Consider the following 19,687-nt stretch of genomic DNA (forward strand, 5'->3'; position numbering starts at 1 on the left):
GATGGTCTGGGGCTGCTGTGGTGCTGGTAATGTGGGGGATTTGTACAAGGTAAAAGGGATTTTGAATAATGAAGGTTATCACTCCATTTTGCACTGCCATGCCATATCCTGTGGACAGCGCTTGATTGGAACCAATTTCTCTCCTCCAACAGGACAATGACCCAAAGCACACATGCAATTTATGCAAGAACTATTTAGGGAAGAAGCAGGTAGCTGATATTATGCATGCAACTAAGTGGCCAGGGCAAACAACCCCTTTGAGCTTTTTTAGGAGCAGCTTGAGGGTATGGTACACTAGAAGTGCCCGTCAAGCCAATCCAGCTTGAGGAAGGTGCTTCAGGAAGCGTGGGGTGAAAATTCTTCAGATTACCTCAACAAATTAACAGCTAGATTGCCAAAGGTCTGCAATACTGTAATTGCTACAGAAGGCGCATTATTTGATAAAAGCAAAGTTTGAAGGACAAAATTATTATTATAAAAAAAAAAAAAATATTTCATTTTGCAACTCATTTGATAAATAAAAGTCGGTTTTCATGTACAGATGGAGTGCCTCCCATCCATCCTGATGAATCGCCAAATGTCCTAAGCTGGCACAGGCTGGCGGAGAGGTGCACCATCTGACTGGGACACGTGAGTGTCTCACTTTCTTGCACATCCCCGTCAGCACAGTGGCAGGGAGCAGATGCCCTGCCCATCTCCGCTTCAGGGAAATGGGCAAGGTAAGTGGGGGCTGCGGGCAGTGACGGGTGAGCAGCGGGGAGCTGGCGGAGGGCTCAGACTGAACAAGGCACGGCGGCAAGTAGCAAGGCCTGGCCAATGGTGATTGTGTGGTTGACCCCAAACTTTTGAATGGTAGTGTACATCTAAGCAAAACAATGTTTAGTTTTACCCAATTTATGTCAAACAAACAAGAAATATATGGACTCAAATGTCGGATAACTGCAGACATACTGCAGCAACAAAGTATTATGCTTTCAATGCCTTCCAGCACTGTACCTCAGTAATAAGGAGGCCCATCCAGTCAAGCAGCCACTAGGAAAGTATATTGTTCTCTGCCTTATGGAGAAGTTTCTACACCAAGGAAAAAACATGATGATGATAACTTTTCCACACATCTGTAACTTGTCAAGATGCTACAAGAGTAGAAAGAAGAAAGTGTTGTAATTGATCATGTAATCCTTGGTGAGTTGACTAAACCTCAATGTAGAAGTGTACTACACTTGCATCAGACTGGCAACAGACACTGGGGCAGATGTATTAAGCCTTAACAAGAGATAAATGCAAGTGTGATAAGGAGAGATAAACGTCCAGCCAATCACCTGCCAACTGCCATGTTACAGGCTGTGTTTGAAAAAAGTCAGTAAGGAGCTGATTGGCTGGACGTTTATCTCTCTTTATCACCCTTGCATTTATCTCTTATTAAGGCTTAATACATCTGCCCCACTGTACCTTGACTGTGTAACAAAGAATATCCTTTCTTACAGTACACCACATGCTGAAGTACCAAAGAAGAAACTATAAACTGTAACCTTCTATGACTCATAAATACACCAATCAGGTTGCATGTAGGAAATAGCCAATGCTTGTCTTCTCCAGTTTCCTGGACATTTCCTGCATGTGTCTTCTAAAGTCAAGTAACGAACAGAAAGATGAAAAGGAAGTTAGCAGTCTATGTGTTAAGACTTGGATAGAGATAAAGTACCATACAATTGGCTCCTATTGTAGCTGTCATTTTTCAAACACAACCCTTAACATGGCATTTAGGAGTAGATTGTCTGGCATTTTTTCTCTGTCTACTTTATCTCTCCAAGGCCTAGTATATATACCCCTTAATCTGGTAAGTTAACTAAAGAAAGTGCAAGAAAGAAATCAACAAGAAGAAGGTGCTGCAGGACCAGTGTCATCTAAACATTGATCTGTGCAAAGGCAACATGACCAGTGATACCTACAAAGTGCCACAAAAGCATGTATGTAAAATGTGTGCAAAAAGAACAAATTACTTGTACAAAAAGGTTTAGATAAGAGGAAAGTAATAATATTTTCATAAATTCATTATAAAAAATAAGCTGGACTGAGAAGCAAAATGTTTGTAACATGAAATTTAGCTTGTGAAGGGAATTACCAGCCCGGGCATTGACTAGACCTGGTTCAGGGGTGTAAAATCTTACCACGCCATAGGTGTTCACCAGTGACCAGTCCAGTTGGGATTTGGGCATTGCTGCTATGGACGTGTCGGCATTAGTCCCCTGAACAGGATCCCCATATGGCACTGGCAAACTCTGGGAAGCAGGCCAAGGTCATACACTGGAAGCCACAGGATAAGGTAAACTAGGAGCAGGTAATAGGTTAGTCACTTGACAAGCCAAGGTCACATACTGGAAGTCACTGGAAATGGTACACAAGGATTAGGCAGGATAGTAGTCAGAGGGATAGATGGGCTTATACAGAGTATTCAGGAATCTTAGAATAATCTGAGAAGGCACATGACCGCTAGAGAAAGTAGTAACTCTATACTCTGGCAGAGGCATACTTGCCTACCTGACCCTCTCCATGAGGGAGAAAATGCTCTGTTCCTGGATCTCCCTGGTAATGTATGATTGCCATCACCTGTGGGGAGCTAGATAATTGATAACAAAGGTGTATCACCACAGGTGATGGCAATCATACATTACAACGCAAGGACCCCAATTTTTGTAAGGGAGGTGTCCCAGGGACCCTCTTTTTGGGGGGTTTTTGCGATCACTGTTACTGTGTTTGTACATCCTATTAAAATGTGATATGGAGTGCAAGCAATGTAAAGGTCTCCGCAAGTTTACAAAAATCTTTTACAGTCATCAAAGATATGTGTGTTGTATGATTAAAAAAATAAGAGTAAATGGAAATACCAATATCTGCACATTAAAAAAAAAATAACATCACAATATTTGGTCAAAAAATTAGTTCAAAGACAGTAGACTAACAGAAAAGTAACACCTAAGAGCCAAACAGTAAACCAGCAACTATCAGATCTTGCAGCAACAGTAGTCCATACTCGGACTGTTGTGGGATAATGTCAGAAAGTAAGCAAAAACTAACCAATGCCAGAACAGACATAATAGTGGGATGCAGACTTGCTAGAAGCATGGCTAGAACAAGAGCACATTGCTAGAACTAACTAAAAACCTCTAAGCGCAACAAATCAGTATTTAAAGCACCTGTGATCAAGCACAGTTGCTTCTGATTATGGCAGCTATGCAGTAAGTTTACTGTACATATCTACAATATTTTGCAGCAGACTTCTGCTGACCCTACATGAGACCAACTTTCCTCAAACCATCCAACTACTGTAGTTAGTTGGATGAAATAAAAATCGGGTAGTGGATAGGAGCTAATTTAATTTGTAATACATTAATATGCTCCCAAAATCTAGAAACAGACAAAGGCCCTTATTCTGGTTGGTGCGGCCAGAGCCGCACACGGGGCTCCGGCCGCACAAACCAATCCCCGCCCACCCTACGGATCGCCACGGCCGTCCGTACACGGACGGCTGGCGATCCGCATAAAAATGGTGGAGGCGTACGCCTCCACCATGGTGGGAGCTGCCCCCTGCATTCGATGGTCGTCGACCATCGAAGGCAGGTCCGCACGCCGCGGCAGCTCCCGCAAGCTGAGACCACACGGACAATCGTCCGTGTGGTAGCTTGTATGGGGGCTGAAAGCTGACATCCGGCGACGTCAGCTTTCCGCCCCCATGAGTTGCGTCATGGCCTCATTACCATGCATACGCCCCGCGTTTGCATGGGAACGCCCATGAAACGCGGGGCGTACACATAGGGAAATGAGGGCATGATGCCTCTCACGCCCCTATAGGCCCCCTTTGCGGCGGACGAAATACGTCTGCGGCGAAGGGGGCTGCACATGCGCAGATTCACCTCTGCGCATGTGCAGAGTAAAAACATCGGCGGTACGGCCGCACGCGGGCCGTACCGATCCGATTAGAATAAGGGCCAAAAACTGTCCGCCAGACAAGCTAGTGTAGTTGAGTATGTTCGATTTAAACAATTTGACTGAATGTTTTTGTCGATTTTTGAGCAAATTGCTCATTGTCATACAGTACCAGATTTTCAGTCCAACCAAACTAGTTGGATGGTTGGATGAAAGTTGGTGGTACTTGTGTAGTTTCATGGCGCCACCGCGCGCACAGTCTCTCATGAAACTTGGCAGCTTGCCAGACTCTCTGTTTACTGTGCCTGTGCCGCTCTAGATGTAATGTACGTTATCAGCATATCGCTGGCAGCATGTAAACTGGACACCCCGGCACACAAACGGGGCTTCTAAACTAGACACCCCGGCACACCGCTATCAAAGCGGGTGTCTCAAATGAAGACGCTAAAATTTAGACGCTTTAGCGTCTAAATTTACACTCCCTGCACTTCGCGTGCACAGTCTGTGTTTAGTATCGCGCGGACAGCGTAACGTAGTAAGTCAGAGTGGTACGCAGGTAGCATAGTCAGTCAGTCAGTCAGTAGGATTGTGTGAGAGAAGGAGGTGTATGATGGCAGTGGTGAACCTGACTATGGTGATGGCGAACCTGACTATTTTCAGTCTGCCCCAGACAGAGGAGGAGACGGTGGCATTGCTGCAGGCCCACCAATTCCTGCCACACACCCAAACCTGCCCCAATGGCCACCCCATGAGGCTGAGTGTGAGGGAGCGGATGTGGCGCTGTCATATCTGCAGCTGCCGCAAGAAAATAAGCGTCAGGTCATCACAGTGGTTCAGGGGGTCTCATCTGAGCTTTGTCACCCTGATCCGCTTTGTGTACTGCTGGGCTGAAGAGCTGACCAGCATCAAATTCTGTGACAGGCAGCTCAACATTTCTCAGAAGACAACAGTCTTGTACAATAATTTGATGAGGGAGGCCTGCACAGTGGAGGGCCAGGTACCATTGTAGAGGTGGACAAGAGCCTCTACGTCAAGAGAAAGAGCAACGTTGGACGCATGCTGCCGCAGCAGTGGGTCTTCAGGGGCATCTCGAGAGAGAGAGACAGGCCAGTGCTTCATCACTGCAGTAGATGCAAGCACTCTAATGGCTGCCATTGAGGCCAACAAGGAACCGGGTACCACCATCTTCAGTGACTGCTGGAGGGCGTATAATACGCAGCAGTTGGAGCAGGCCGGGTACCAGCATGCAAAAATGAACCACAAGTACCACTTTGTGGATCCTGACACTGGGGTCCACACTCAGAACATTGAACGGTTGTGGGGTAGTTGCAAGTGGCGCAATAAGCGCCAAAGGGGGACCGCACGCCATCACCTGGACTCGTACCTCTGGGAGTTTATTTGGAGGAAGAGTGTAGGTGCACAGGACCCCTTTAAGCGCATCCTGTACGCGCTGACCCTGCTCCCCCAAGTTGACAAAGATGACGACGCAGAGCCGACAGTATCCACGTCAGCAGCTGATTCCTCTGCAATTGGTGGTGATAATGCAGCAGCTGCTGCTTCCTGTTCTTAATCATGACTTTTTTCTAAATTTTATTGTTCTTTACATTAATTAAATATTGTTCTGGAATAATTTTTTCTGCATTATTCTTCGTTATATTTAACTAAAAAACAGTTAATAGTTAAAAATGTCGTCATTACTGTCTCAGGTGTATGATTTTGCAGGTGTGAATGTGTTTCTGAAACAGCACCACTATCCACGCCACCCCGAAGCGTGGCGAGCGGCAGTGGAACGCGTCCTACGACCTTTTCATACCCCCACTATCCACGTCGGCGTGGATTTGATCTTCAAAAGTGTGGCGAGAGCAGCGAGCCACCGAGCCCGAAGCGTGGCGAGCGCAGCTCGCTGTGCTCGCCACGCATCGGGCTCGGTGGCTCGCTGCGCTCGCCACACTTTGTAAAATCAACTCCACGCCGACGTGGATAGTGGGGGTATGAAAAGGTCGTAGGACGCGTACCGCCGCCGCTCGCCACGCTTCGGGGTGGCGTGGAAAGTGGAATTAACAAGGTCAACAGCTGTTACGTCGACTGATGTAATTGTGAACAGGTTTAATAGTGTTTTGCACAGTGCACCCTATGTACCCCTATACCCTACTAAATCTAGATGCTTTAGCATCTAAATTTAGATGCCCCCTTCTTAGCGGTTTGCAGGGAGTCTAGATTCAGACGCTTTAGTGTCTAAATTTTAGCGTCTGCATTTGGGACACCTCCTTTGATAGCCGTGTGCCGGGGTGAAGCCCCGTTCGTTAGCGGTGTGCCGGGGTGTCCACTGTGGAACTACAAGTACCACAATGACCTGTCAGCGATGGGCAGCGCGCGCTGCTGCTTCCAGCACTATGCTGATAACGTACATTACATCTTGACGGCACGGTGTGCCTGGGTGAAGCCCCGTTCGTTAGCGGTGTGCCAGGGTGTCCACTATGGAACTACAAGTACCACAATGACCTGTCAGTGCGCGCTGCTGCTGCCAGCGCTATGCTGATAGCGTACATCACATCTAGAGCGGCACGCGCACAGTAAACACAGAGTCTGGCAAGCTGCCAAGTTTCATGAGAGACTGTGCGCGCGGTGGTGCCGTGAAACTACACAAGTACCAAGTTGGTCTATTGTGTGATCATCATTAGAAAACAGGTCAATAATTACTGGCCCCCTGGAATCCATGAAGGACTTAACAGTCTACATTTCATTGTAGCACCCTGCATCTTTTCAAAACTTGTGCAGTTCCTCTTAACTGCCTGGGGTTGCCCTCTGCGGTGGTGCTTCTAACACAGATCTGGTTTTCATATCAGTGCTGAAATACAGACCAAACTGTGCTAAAAGCACCACAACAGAGAGTGACACCCCAGACAGGTAAGAGGAGCTGCACAGGTTTTTAAAGATACAGGGTGCTTGAATAAACACTAAGGAGTTAATTGACTAAAATGGGAGTTCTATTGAAGATAGCAACCAATCAGATTCTACCTATTATCTTCTACAAGGTGCTAAATAAATAAGTAGAATCCTATAGCTTGCTATTGGCAACATCCCATCTTCAATAGATCTCCCATCTTAGTAAATTAACCTCTAACAGTCTATTAATTCCTACATTCCACCTTGCCTGAACTACTTGAAAACAATTGAAAAATCTAGTGATAGAACCGGCTCTTCAGATTCAGAAAAGATTCAGCAGCCACCTGAGAGTGAGTTTAGTTAACCTTCTCATCTATGCCTATAAGTAAGCAGTTTGGATAAAGAGCACACAATTTGTTGTGGAATGACATCTAGGTTTTTGGCTGGTTTTTCATTACCGGTGAAAAATCATCAGGTGTATATTCCCTATTTTCTTCTTTGGTTACAACTCAAGAAAGCCCAGTTTTCTTTGCTTTCTGGGAATCCCAGGTATGCCGCGGCACACCACCAGCGATGCAATCAACCCAATTACTGCTGAATATTGGTCCGTATTTCGATATTACATATCGAGATCACGAGGACATGAAATAAATTTTCTTTGATTTATTCCAGTTTAATACAGAAAGGGCACAGATTTCTCTTTTAAATCCATCATGATTGTGCTTACGGAGCCTCAAATAAGGATTTGACTATTGTTGTGGATATAGCAGCTTATCTACAGGAGGGACATGAAAAACACTTACGGGTATATTTTTGTGCAGATTTTCAGAATTAGAGATGTTACCCATAGCAATCAATCAGATTCTACAGAGTTGTCCTGCTACATTTTTGCTGTATATAGCAGCTTCCTGTTGTAGAACCGCAATTCAAATGCAGTGCAGCATGCACCTTGCTGTCAGGACATGGGAGGTGGGGGCATGCACAAACCAGTTCCCATTTATATTGGAAGTATACAGTAGCAGTGAAGTGAATGGGAGAGGGGTGTATGTGCATGTTGACTCCAATTCACTTCAAAGACATACAGTAGTATAAACATGCAAATGCCCACTTCCCGCTATATCACTTCATCCTTGCTGCGGTGCGACTCTAAAATATACAATACTTCCCTCTAATAAAAATAATAACACATCTGGTGAATAACGGAGAAATTATTCCACTGCCTTGATTAAGCTGTCACAATTTTGGAGAGTAAATGTAGCTTAAATTATTGTATGCAATAATGGGATGTACACCGGGCACTTTTCGTTTTTCGTGAAACGCGTTTTGGGTCTGTAACTCGGGCAGTGTTTTGGATCTGGATCTGTTCCAAAACACCATCATTTTTGTGTTTCGTGTTTTGTGTTCTGATTTTTTTTTTTAAAGAATAAACACTGCTAAAATCACTCCTACGCTATTATTAACCTCAATATCATTAATTTCCACTCATTTACAGTATATTCTGAACACCTCACAATATTGTTTTAGGGCCAAAGGTTGCACCGAGGCAGCTGGATAACTATACAAAAAACAATCAATCGGATAAGGCGCTCCCACTTGGGGTATGGGTATGATGTGAATGTTCCTTTTCTTTCTTTCTTTTTCTTTTTCTCGGGTGACTCTTTGTATACCTCAAAGAAAACACAGGAAAAATACACTCCTCATAGTGTAAACCATCTGACAAAAATGTATATGATATTTCCTCTTTTTCTGTAGCAATAAAACCGTACCATAAAGGAGCCTTCACTTAGGCCACAAGATATCTCGCATATAGATCAGGTGTCCGTAATTCAATCAATAAAACGAAATCTTCAAAAAATTCAGGTGTACCTCAAATCAAGGATTAAATGCTCCACATAGTGTAAATATGCAAACATTTATTAATAAAAACAACAAATATAAAAAGCCAACTGGCGTAGTACCGTGTCTGGCCTTATAATCAAGGCTATTCGTGTCACATAAACAAGGAGGAGAGTATGTCCTGGAGAGATCCCGGGTCTCTACAGAAGGTCCGCCCTCCCGATATGGAAACAGAAGATGTAACAGCCTCGAAAGTCCAGGTTTACGGTAACAATGTCCAGTTGGTCCCCACCAACGCGTTTCTGCTTATAGATAAGCCTTCCTCAGGGTGTGTATTGCATGCTGTGTGTTAGGGTTTATATACCCAGCATGCTTATCACTCCTCCCTCTTGCAAGTTCTCATGGGAGGTAGATAACAACAATACAAAGAATCAAAATATACAGAGAGATACACCAAAACATACATCTACTATACATATTATTAGTCATAGTAAGTTTATATCACAATTCTAAAAATAAAAACTGTTTTCATCCAATAACGTTTATAAACCGGAAGTAGTCATACCCGGAAGTAAATACACTCGTAGATTTCGAGTGTTTACCATTTTCAATATACATGAGCCCATTAAAAGTAAACATACTCCCCATCTTAGTGTCATAACATTGGGATGATCACCACAATATAGATGTGCGTACCGGCACAGTATGCTCCGTAGTAGGGAACGCATCTTCCATTTGCTCCCCCGATGGTCTGACACGAATCTGCGTGTCATTATGCCGGATATGTGTTCTAAAAGCGGCTTCCGGCACGGTACCTCCGTACCCGGAAGTACGTCACTTTCTGCTTACTGTTCTGCTATGGCACGCATTTGCGTGTCAAACTCCGGAAGTGTCTAGTGTTGCTTTTGCAAAATGCCCCCCAGAACGGAGGCTTAATTTACGGATATCTTAATGCACAATGAACCTGGATCCACTCATATATATGACACGCATATGCGTGTCATATACCGCATTGACTTCCTGATTAGATGGTAGCCTTATAATAAATATATTTATATGGCAAATTATTTCTAAAACCGGGGAATAAATATAAAATCAGATAAATAATATATAATACATTTTTGATGTTAAAAAATTTGGTTAAAAAGCTTAAATTATAAAAACCACTTAATTTCGAAATCACTATTCAATCCTGATGGTTCAAGGGTTTCAACCTCATAAATTAATCTCATCTCATTTTTTGCTAAAAAGCTTTCAGTACCTTTTCTCCATGGTTTTGTATTGAGAGTTGAATGTAGTTATAAAAGGTACAGTAGGTTGGTTTTCTTGTTTTTTATCTTTATATTTTAAAAGATCATCTTGTGGATGACAGGTGAAAACCACTAAAAATAAGTTTATAAATAAAGGGTATAATGGTAAAAATATAGAGATAATTATAAATGAAATGGGGGAGATCCCACAAGATGATCTTTTAAAATATAAAGATAAAAAACAAGAAAACCAACCTACTGTACCTTTTATAACTACATTCAACTCTCAATACAAAACCATGGAGAAAATCATTGCCAAACATTGGCATATACTGAAAGCAGATCCTATTTTAAAAGAAATCATCCCCAATAAACCGAAATTTATTTATAGAAAATCTGGTAATATAAGAAACCGGTTGGTCAAAAGCGCAATGCCAAATAAGACTTCAGATCGTATAAAAACCAAAGGTTTCCATAGATGTGGCTCATGCCTGGTATGTAGAACCCACATAGGACAAGACATCAAGATTGTGAATTTTGAATCCAACTACAAATAAAAAAAGCTTCCCCATAAGGGATTTCATGACATGTAATAGTAACAACTGTGTTTACCTTATCGAATGTCAGTGCAACCTTCAATACATAGGCCGCACCTCAAGGAAATTAAGAGAAAGATGGGGCGAGCATATACGAAATATTAAAAAAGGTTTTCTCAACCACAGTGTTTCTAAACATTTTAAAGAGAAGCACAATTGCTCAGTAGATGGTATAAAATATATGATGGGGATTAAAAAGATTGAGGGCAATTGGAGAATAAAAGGTACTGAAAGCTTTTTAGCAAAAAATGAGATGAGATTAATTTATGAGGTTGAAACCCTTGAACCATCAGGATTGAATAGTGATTTCGAAATTAAGTGGTTTTTATAATTTAAGCTTTTTAACCAAATTTTTTAACATAAAAAATGTATTATATATTATTTATCTGATTTTATATTTATTCCCCGGTTTTAGAAATAATTTGCCATATAAATATATTTATTATAAGGCTACCATCTAATCAGGAAGTCAATGCGGTATATGACACGCATATGCGTGTCATATATATGAGTGGATCCAGGTTCATTGTGCATTAAGATATCCGTAAATTAAGCCTCCGTTCTGGGGGGCATTTTGCAAAAGCAACACTAGACACTTCCGGAGTTTGACACGCAAATGCGTGCCATAGCAGAACAGTAAGCAGAAAGTGACGTACTTCCGGGTACGGAGGTACCGTGCCGGAAGCCGCTTTTAGAACACATATCCGGCATAATGACACGCAGATGCGTGTCAGACCATCGGGGGAGCAAATGGAAGATGCGTTCCCTACTACGGAGCATACTGTGCCGGTACGCACATCTATATTGTGGTGATCATCCCAATGTTATGACACTAAGATGGGGAGTATGTTTACTTTTAATGGGCTCATGTATATTGAAAATGGTAAACACTCGAAATCTACGAGTGTATTTACTTCCGGGTATGACTACTTCCGGTTTATAAACGTTATTGGATGAAAACAGTTTTTATTTTTAGAATTGTGATATAAACTTACTATGACTAATAATATGTATAGTAGATGTATGTTTTGGTGTATCTCTCTGTATATTTTGATTCTTTGTATTGTTGTTATCTACCTCCCATGAGAACTTGCAAGAGGGAGGAGTGATAAGCATGCTGGGTATATAAACCCTAACACACAGCATGCAATACACACCCTGAGGAAGGCTTATCTATAAGCAGAAACGCGTTGGTGGGGACCAACTGGACATTGTTACCGTAAACCTGGACTTTCGAGGCTGTTACATCTTCTGTTTCCATATCGGGAGGGCGGACCTTCTGTAGAGACCCGGGATCTCTCCAGGACATACTCTCCTCCTTGTTTATGTGACACGAATAGCCTTGATTATAAGGCCAGACACGGTACTACGCCAGTTGGCTTTTTATATTTGTTGTTTTTATTAATAAATGTTTGCATATTTACACTATGTGGAGCATTTAATCCTTGATTTGAGGTACACCTGAATTTTTTGAAGATTTCGTTTGATTGATTGAATTACGGACACCTGATCTATATGCGAGATATCTTGTGGCCTAAGTGAAGGCTCCTTTATGGTACGGTTTTATTGCTACAGAAAAAGAGGAAATATCATATACATTTTTGTCAGATGGTTTACACTATGAGGAGTGTATTTTTCCTGTGTTTTCTTTGAGGTATACAAAGAGTCACCCGAGAAAAAGAAAAAGAAAGAAAGAAAAGGAACATTCACATCATACCCATACCCCAAGTGGGAGCGCCTTATCCGATTGATTGTTTTTTGTGTATTTATATTGCGATAGTTTGGTGACTATCGTTTGTGTTAGGGCTGCACCCTTTGTGTATAGCGCAGGTTATCTCATATCTTCTTGTCCTCTAGCTGGATAATTATGCTAAGCAACACAAGTGGGCGGTGCAAAAAACTGGACTGATATGGCAAACATAGCATCACCCCTTGACTGACACGACAGACTTAGCATCACCACTAGTCTGATACGGCACAGGTAGCATCACCCCTGTACTGATACGGCACAAGTAGCATCACCCCTGGACTGATACGACACAATTAGTATCACCCCTGGACTGATATGACACACTTAACATCACCCCAAGGCTGATAATGCACACCTAGCGTCACTCCAGGATTGATACGGCACAGGAAGCATCACCTCTGGACTGATACGGCACATTAAGCATCACTCCTGGACTGGTACGGCTCACCCCAGAAATTATGCGGCAGACCGGGCTCACCCCAGGAATTATTCGGCACAGATGGCGGCACCCCTAAACTGATACGGCACAATTGGCAGCACACATGGAATTATACGGCACACATGACAGCAATCCTGCAATTAAAAAAAATTAATAAAAAGGGCAGCTCCACAGGAACTGTATGGTTGAATTATCAGCACCCCAAAATTTATATTATACACTTAGCTCACCCCAGAAATTATATGACACACTTGGCTGACCCCAAGAATTTTACAGCACACTTGGCTGACTGGACTGAACTGGACCTGGACTGATACAACACCCCTGGTATTATATGGCACAATTAACAGCCCTTGCAGTTAAAAAAAAAAATGGGGGGCAGCTCCCCTGTACTGATACGGGACACTGAGCAGCAAAGCTGGACTGATACGGGACACTGACCAGGGCAGCTGGACTAATATGGCACACTTAACACCCCATGCAGGTAAAAAAAAAACACATTTGTTTATTTTAATTAAAATTGGGGGGCAGCTCCCCTGGACTGATACGTGACACTGAGCAGCACAGCTGGACTTATAAGGGACACTGGGAAGCACAGCTGGACTGATATGGGACACGTAACTCCCCGTGCAGGGGGGGGGGGGGGCAGCTCCCCTGAACTGATATGGTACACTGGAGCACAGCTGGACTTATAGCAGGCAGCCCTGCAGTAAAAATAAAAAACTTAGTTGTCTCCTACAGCAGTCCCATATTTCAGCCCCCCTTAGTAGTGCCCCCATTATAGTACCCTATACCTATTAGTTTAAATCACAGCAGTTCCCCATTAGTAGTTGTACCCTGGCCATTAATATATTGTAGCTTCCCGTTCAGTAGTTCCCCCTTACTAGTTGTACCCTTTCATTTTCCCCAATGTAGTTGTCCCTCATCAACAGCCCCAAAGGTAAACAGCCCATTAGTTCCCCCTTTAGTTCCCCCATTTGTGTTCCCTCTTTAGTTTGTTGTCCCCCCCTGCAGCCCCCATAGCTTCCCCCTCTGCAGACAGCATGGACACATTCGTGCTGTCAGACTTTCACATGCAGAATGAAGATGGCGCTGGAGCACGGACTTATATAGAGTTGCGGTCTTGCGAGAATCCGACGCGGGATGTTGATGTTTCAGCCTCATTATATCAGCAGGATGGAGGTGAACAGCTCGTGAGCACCTTGGGACAGGTAAGTTCAGATGCGTTTGGATCTCTAGGATCCAAACACGCTCATCTCTACTTACTGTCCAGTGCCTGTACACTAGGGCAATTTTGACCTTTTTTCATGTTACTAATTTGGCCTAAAAATAAGATGAAAAGTGTCAAAATTTCATTTTTGTTTGATATCAGGTCTGATCTGATGTGCAGTCCTTTAAGGGATGCCCTTTAGATCGTTGAGCCTCTGGGCAGGCTTGGCTGGGATTGCATTCAATGCATTGTATGAAAAAGTAATGCATAATGTAACATGTATCGTATGCAGTCCTGCTGCCTGATAAGCTGTGGGCAATTCAAAGGAAATCAGATAAGTCGCCTTATCGGATGGAGTCAAAATCCCGGTGGTCAGAATCCTGGCGGTCGAAATACCGATCCACGGGCCCCCTTGTCGGTATTTCGGCAGTTGGGATTCCAGCGTCGGTATTTCGACCGCCGGGATTCCGACCGCCGGGATTTCATACTGAAGCCGCCTTATCATAGGGCACCTTAAAGAGGATATTACTCACTGCACAACTCTAATTTTTAAATATTTATAGTGTAATACAAAAGGCACAGCCCACACTGTGACGGTCTTACCGCCCCTCCTATTGCATGGTGAGGACAGTTCAAGGAAGTGGCCATCATCCCCCCTCGGGGGCAGGACTCACCAGCCGTCCTGGCAGAGGGTGGCAATACCACACAGTGACCTCCTGTACCTCAAACTTGACCGCTGATCGAGAGCGCCCTCGCGCCAATTATAAATTGATATTTGTGAGGCCAAATTGTGTGAAGGCTGAAAGGCCGGGTGGTAATTGAAGAAAGCAAGGGAGTGGCTACACCTACAACAATGGACTCTATGGGGTAATAAACATTTCAACTAACTTTATTATACCAATTCCAAATTTCAAGGCTCTTGTATGCCCTCATGCCTATGCAGCCCTCGCTTAATCTGAGGCGCCTATTGAATTATTGTGATTGACCTTTACCTTAACTTAACATTTATTACCCCTAGAAATAAATCACTCATACACGTTAACCTGAAATAACCACACGGACAACCACTGCGTAAGTTTAAAAGGTTAACAGTATTTATTGTTGGTATGACCCTATTAAAAGGGATGGCCAGGAGAGCGCTTGGAGACCAGCTAAGTCACAAACGTTAACAATGGCGGCAACTACAATGCCCCAACTTATAACCAGGGCGATTAACCACCTCCATTGGATTCAAGGCACAGCCCACACTGTGACGGTCTTACCGCCCCTCCTATTGCATGGTGAGGACAGTTCAAGGAAGTGGCCATCATCCCCCATCAGGGGCAGGACTCACCAGCCGTCCTGGCAGAGGGTGGTAATACCGCACAGTGACCTCCTGTACCTCAATCTTGACCGCTGATCGAGAGTGCCCTCCCGCCACAGCAAGGTTCAAAAGTGAAGGTGAAAACCTTAAAAAACCTCCGATGGACCTGAGGGGGAAGCCAATTGTAATTGGCCCACTATCGGAGGAAAAAGTAAAAAATTCCCTTCACACCCTCGATTCCGGAACGCTGCCGTTCCAAAATCGAGTGCATACAACGTTTTTGGATCTGTGCCACAGGCGCATGCTAAACCTCATCTAACGTATGCAAGATTTATACGCGGAGGACTTCCAGCAGCCGTGCTCACGTATGGCATTCACTCGAAGTCCCGCCGCAGCTGCGTTGGTGGCCGCACCAATACGGAACGAATGTGTCCCGTAATTGGCGACAACCCAAACGCAGCCACACAACACTTAAATACATCAGTAAACTGAAATGTGTCAATGGTGATGCATCAGCATGTGCCAGGAACCGTGCTGGCGCGGCAGGCCTCTGAGGCAGATATGCCCCGGCCAGTCGCACGGGGCATATATCCCCTTCCGGCTGGGACTTTTAGGGATACCCAGCGGCCTCTGCCCACCTGATTAGTCTTAGAATGGCAGAGCTTACAAAGGACGACCCGTCCTGGAAGACCATGTCTTCGAACCGCAGACCTGAATCAGTGGCACTCTTGCTGGCCACTACCAGCTCGCTGACCCTAAAAGCCCCAAAGAACGCCAAAGAGAACGCCATCCGAAAGAGTGACGCCTCACCCGCGTTCTCCGTTACACTGAGCACAGCCACCGGCTGCTCTCCCGCCCATCCACGCAAAGCCTTTGATAGCACAAAGGATTTGGTTGGGTCCCGTTCGCCATGCAATTTAGCATGAAATCCCGGACAAGGCCGCCGGCATGGCCAATTTAGACCGCCAGCGCTATAGTGACCCCACACGAAAGCCAGCAAACGGTCCTCGACCAACTCAATGCTGCTCTCTGTGGACACCTGCAAGGCCGCCCAGTCCTGCTGCGCGGCTGCATATGCCCTACGGGAGGAAAATGGCCAAGGATTGCAAGGCTAACCCCCAACGTGCCCGCTCTACGACCTGCCATACATAACATGGACAATTAAGCCCCAGGGTGTATGCACCCGGTACCAACTCACAAAATTTCGCAAAGTTGAACCGTGCCAGTGCATCAGCTACACTGTTGTCTACCCCCGGAACATGCCGTGCCCAGAAATGCATGTCTCGCTGTAAGCAATGCAAGACCAAGTGCCTAAGCAAACGCAGGGCTGGGGGTGCAGAGGTGCGCTGATTGCTAATGGCGTGCCACTCCCAGGTTATCGTACCAGAACACTATCGTCTGTCTCGCTAACCTAATGAGCCCACAACTCAACCGCCACTTAGATGGGGAAAAACTCCAATAACAGCAAATTGGCCGTGAAACCCCTCTCCACCCAAGACTGAGGCCATGGGCCGAACACCATTCGCCTTGGAAGGATGCCCCAAAACCCGTGGGCCCCGCAGAATCCGTAAACCACCAAAGCCTAGCATTAGGGGATGGCTCAGATGGCTACAAGAGCTCCCGGTTAAAGTGCACCAGAAAGGCGGACCAGACGACCAGGTTGCCACGTATCCCCCGGGACAGACTAACCATGTGACGGGGGTCCCTGACTCAGGCAGTAGCCTGCCCTAACTTGCGGCAAAAACCCTGCCCATGGGGATGACCAGGCATGCAAAAATGAGGGACCCTAGCCATGACTGGACCTGACGAAGCCTCGCCCAGTTCCTGCGCAAGCAGTCCTGAGTGAGGCACAACAACCTATCGACCTTGTCAGCCGGTAGGCGACCGCAGCCGACGGCCACGTTAATCCGTATGCCCAGGTAGGGTAGAACGCACGTGGGGCCCTTGGTCCTGTCATCGGCACCCGCACCCCCAGGACCTGTTGGAGGACTCCAGTACCTTCAATAAGGTGGTAACTATTTCCACACACAAGATCTCTCCTTCCCAGGGGTATACTAGGAACAGACTCTACGGTGATCATTGTTACCAATTGGGGTGTCCTTTTGCACTTTGTCTGTTCTTTTTGCATCTTTTCACGGGACCAACTATCCCCATCAAAAAGCAGCTGCAGGAAATAGCACTCCTGGTGAGCGCCCCCCAGTTCTGCCCTTAGGGTCAGTTCTACGATTTTTCCTCAGGACCTGAAATACCCTGATGGCGGAGTACAATATAGGGAGCAGGTATGGCTGTCTCCTGGCCCCGCAAAGAGGAAGTCCTCCAGGTAGTGCGCTACACCGCGGCACCCAGTATCATCCTGGACGCACCAATGTAAGAAGGTGCTAAACTTCTCGAAGTAGGAGCAAGAGACAGAGCAGCCCATTGGCAAACATTTGTCTAAGAAAACATCCCCAACTAAATGAAAACCCATAAAACGGAATGAGTCGGGGTGTAACGGGAGGAGGCAGAAAGCGGACTCAATGTCCAGCATAGCCATGAGTGCACCTTGCCCAGAACTGCGTACTTAAAGTACCTTGTCAAAGGGCTGATAACTCACACTACAAACATCATCAGAAATGGCATCATCAATGGAAACCCCGCGAGGGTAAGACAGGTGCTTTATCAACTGGTATTTACCCGGAGCCTTCTTGGGCACTACTCCCAAAGGTGAAAAAGACAAACCTAGCAAGGGCTCTGAAGAGAAAGGGCCAGCCATCCTGCCCAATGCCACTTCGGCTTGCCCCTTCTGTCTTACCGCCCGGGGAAATCCATTGCTGACTTCAAATTCCTGCTTAACAGACTTGGGTATTGGTAAACGACACCCGCAACTAACCTTCAAACAAAAGCTCGGCGTCAGCCCTATTAGGGTAACTGACCAACCTGCGAGCTAACTCTGGAACTACTAATGGGGAAGGTGTAGGCCTCATTTACTGCTAATGCCAGCCTTGCCCTGATCGGCATGGCCCGCGGCAAACTTACAAGACCTTGCGGGATGACCCCCTGCCAAAAACGACATTTGTGACGTAAGCGGTATTTTACACCTCGGTCACACTTGCCGTCATTAAAGGCAAATAAATTCCCTTTGCCGCCGGCTCCGCCCTGGGCTTCCCTCCTGGGCTTCCCTCCTGGAAAGGGCTTTTGGCCGGGAGGCTCTGTGGATGGTTGGCCGTTACCTACAACCAAATCTGCACCCCATAGGCATGGTGCTGGACACTAGGGCGGAGTGAAAAAACTGAAATTGAGAAATTCAAAATCGGCTAGTGTGGGAAAGTTGTCACTTGACCTGAATAAGAAACATGCAAAAGCATTTTGATCTGAGTCAACATCTTCTGTTCTGGCAAGAGGCCTGAAGTTTCACTTTTTTGGTGAAAATGACGAAAACTATGAAGATGCTCCGATCTAGTTAAAATTATGTCAGGATGTCTTAGAGTGGTTCATTACTATACTTTAGCATAGTAAAGGAGAGTACGAGATTGTCCTAGTGCAAAGTGACTGACTTTGGCGGGAGAAAAAATCCCTAATAATTTACCCATTTTCATGGTCACAATTGTGAATATTGTGTGTTTTCTCCTGAACGTGTTTATAATAGAAGAAGCACGAATACTCTAAATGGAATTTCAGTGACACTGTGTGAAATATAACACTGCATAATAGCCCTTAATCAGACCTGATCCCAGTACAAATTTGTTCTCAAAATGGGCAAAACAAATGCTGCACTGCAGGTGGGGCAGATGTAACGTGCTGAGAGAGTTAAATTTGGGTGGGGTGTGTTGAATCTGAAATCTAAATTATAGTGTAAAAATAATGCAGCCGGTATTTACCTTGCACAGAAACAAAATAACTCACACAAATCTAAAGGTGGCCATACATCTACAGATCGATTGTGAGATTGGGCCGGTTGGAACAAATACCTGGTAATATCTTAATGACAGTTTTTGGCAGTTTTCCCACGCCGGAGGTCTGTCAGGGTGATGGTGCGGACTTGTGCAGGCGGCAGCAGTAGCACACTGCTCGACGGCGTCTTCCGTCACTTCCGGGTTCAGCTGGTAAGCGTGCGCCCGGAGTGTCAGAGTCAGCTGGAGCTGTGTGGTCTCAACTCCTGTTGTGGAGGAGACTTGGAGATGAAGTTGTGGAGAGTGTGGCTGTGTCCAACGCGTTTCGGCCGCTAACGGGCTTTTTCAAGGATACTTGTATGTACTATTTAGCCCACTCCACGTATGCATACAAGTATCCTTGAAAAAGGCCGTTAGCGGCCGAAACGCGTTGACACAGCCACACTCTCCACAACTTCATCTCCAAGTCTCCTCCACAACAGGAGTTGAGACCACACAGCTCCGGCTGACTCTGACACTCCGGGCGCACGCTTACCAGCTGAACCCGGAAGTGACGGAAGACGCCGCCGAGCAGTGTGCTACTGCTGCCGCCTGCACAAGTCCGCACCATCACCCTGACAGACC

General features: G+C 45.4%; 1 protein-coding gene across 1 annotated transcript in view; it reads right to left on the reverse strand.

The window, feature by feature from the left end:
• Nucleotides 1-19,687, reverse strand: part of TENM3 (teneurin transmembrane protein 3) — a 2,716,013-nt gene that overhangs the window by 2,265,353 nt on the left and 430,973 nt on the right. The gene's annotated exons all lie outside the window — the stretch shown is intronic.

Source organism: Crinia signifera, chromosome 1, assembly GCF_055691185.1.
Source record: "Crinia signifera chromosome 1, ASM5569118v1, whole genome shotgun sequence".
In the NCBI taxonomy this organism is placed as follows: domain Eukaryota; kingdom Metazoa; phylum Chordata; class Amphibia; order Anura; family Myobatrachidae; genus Crinia; species Crinia signifera.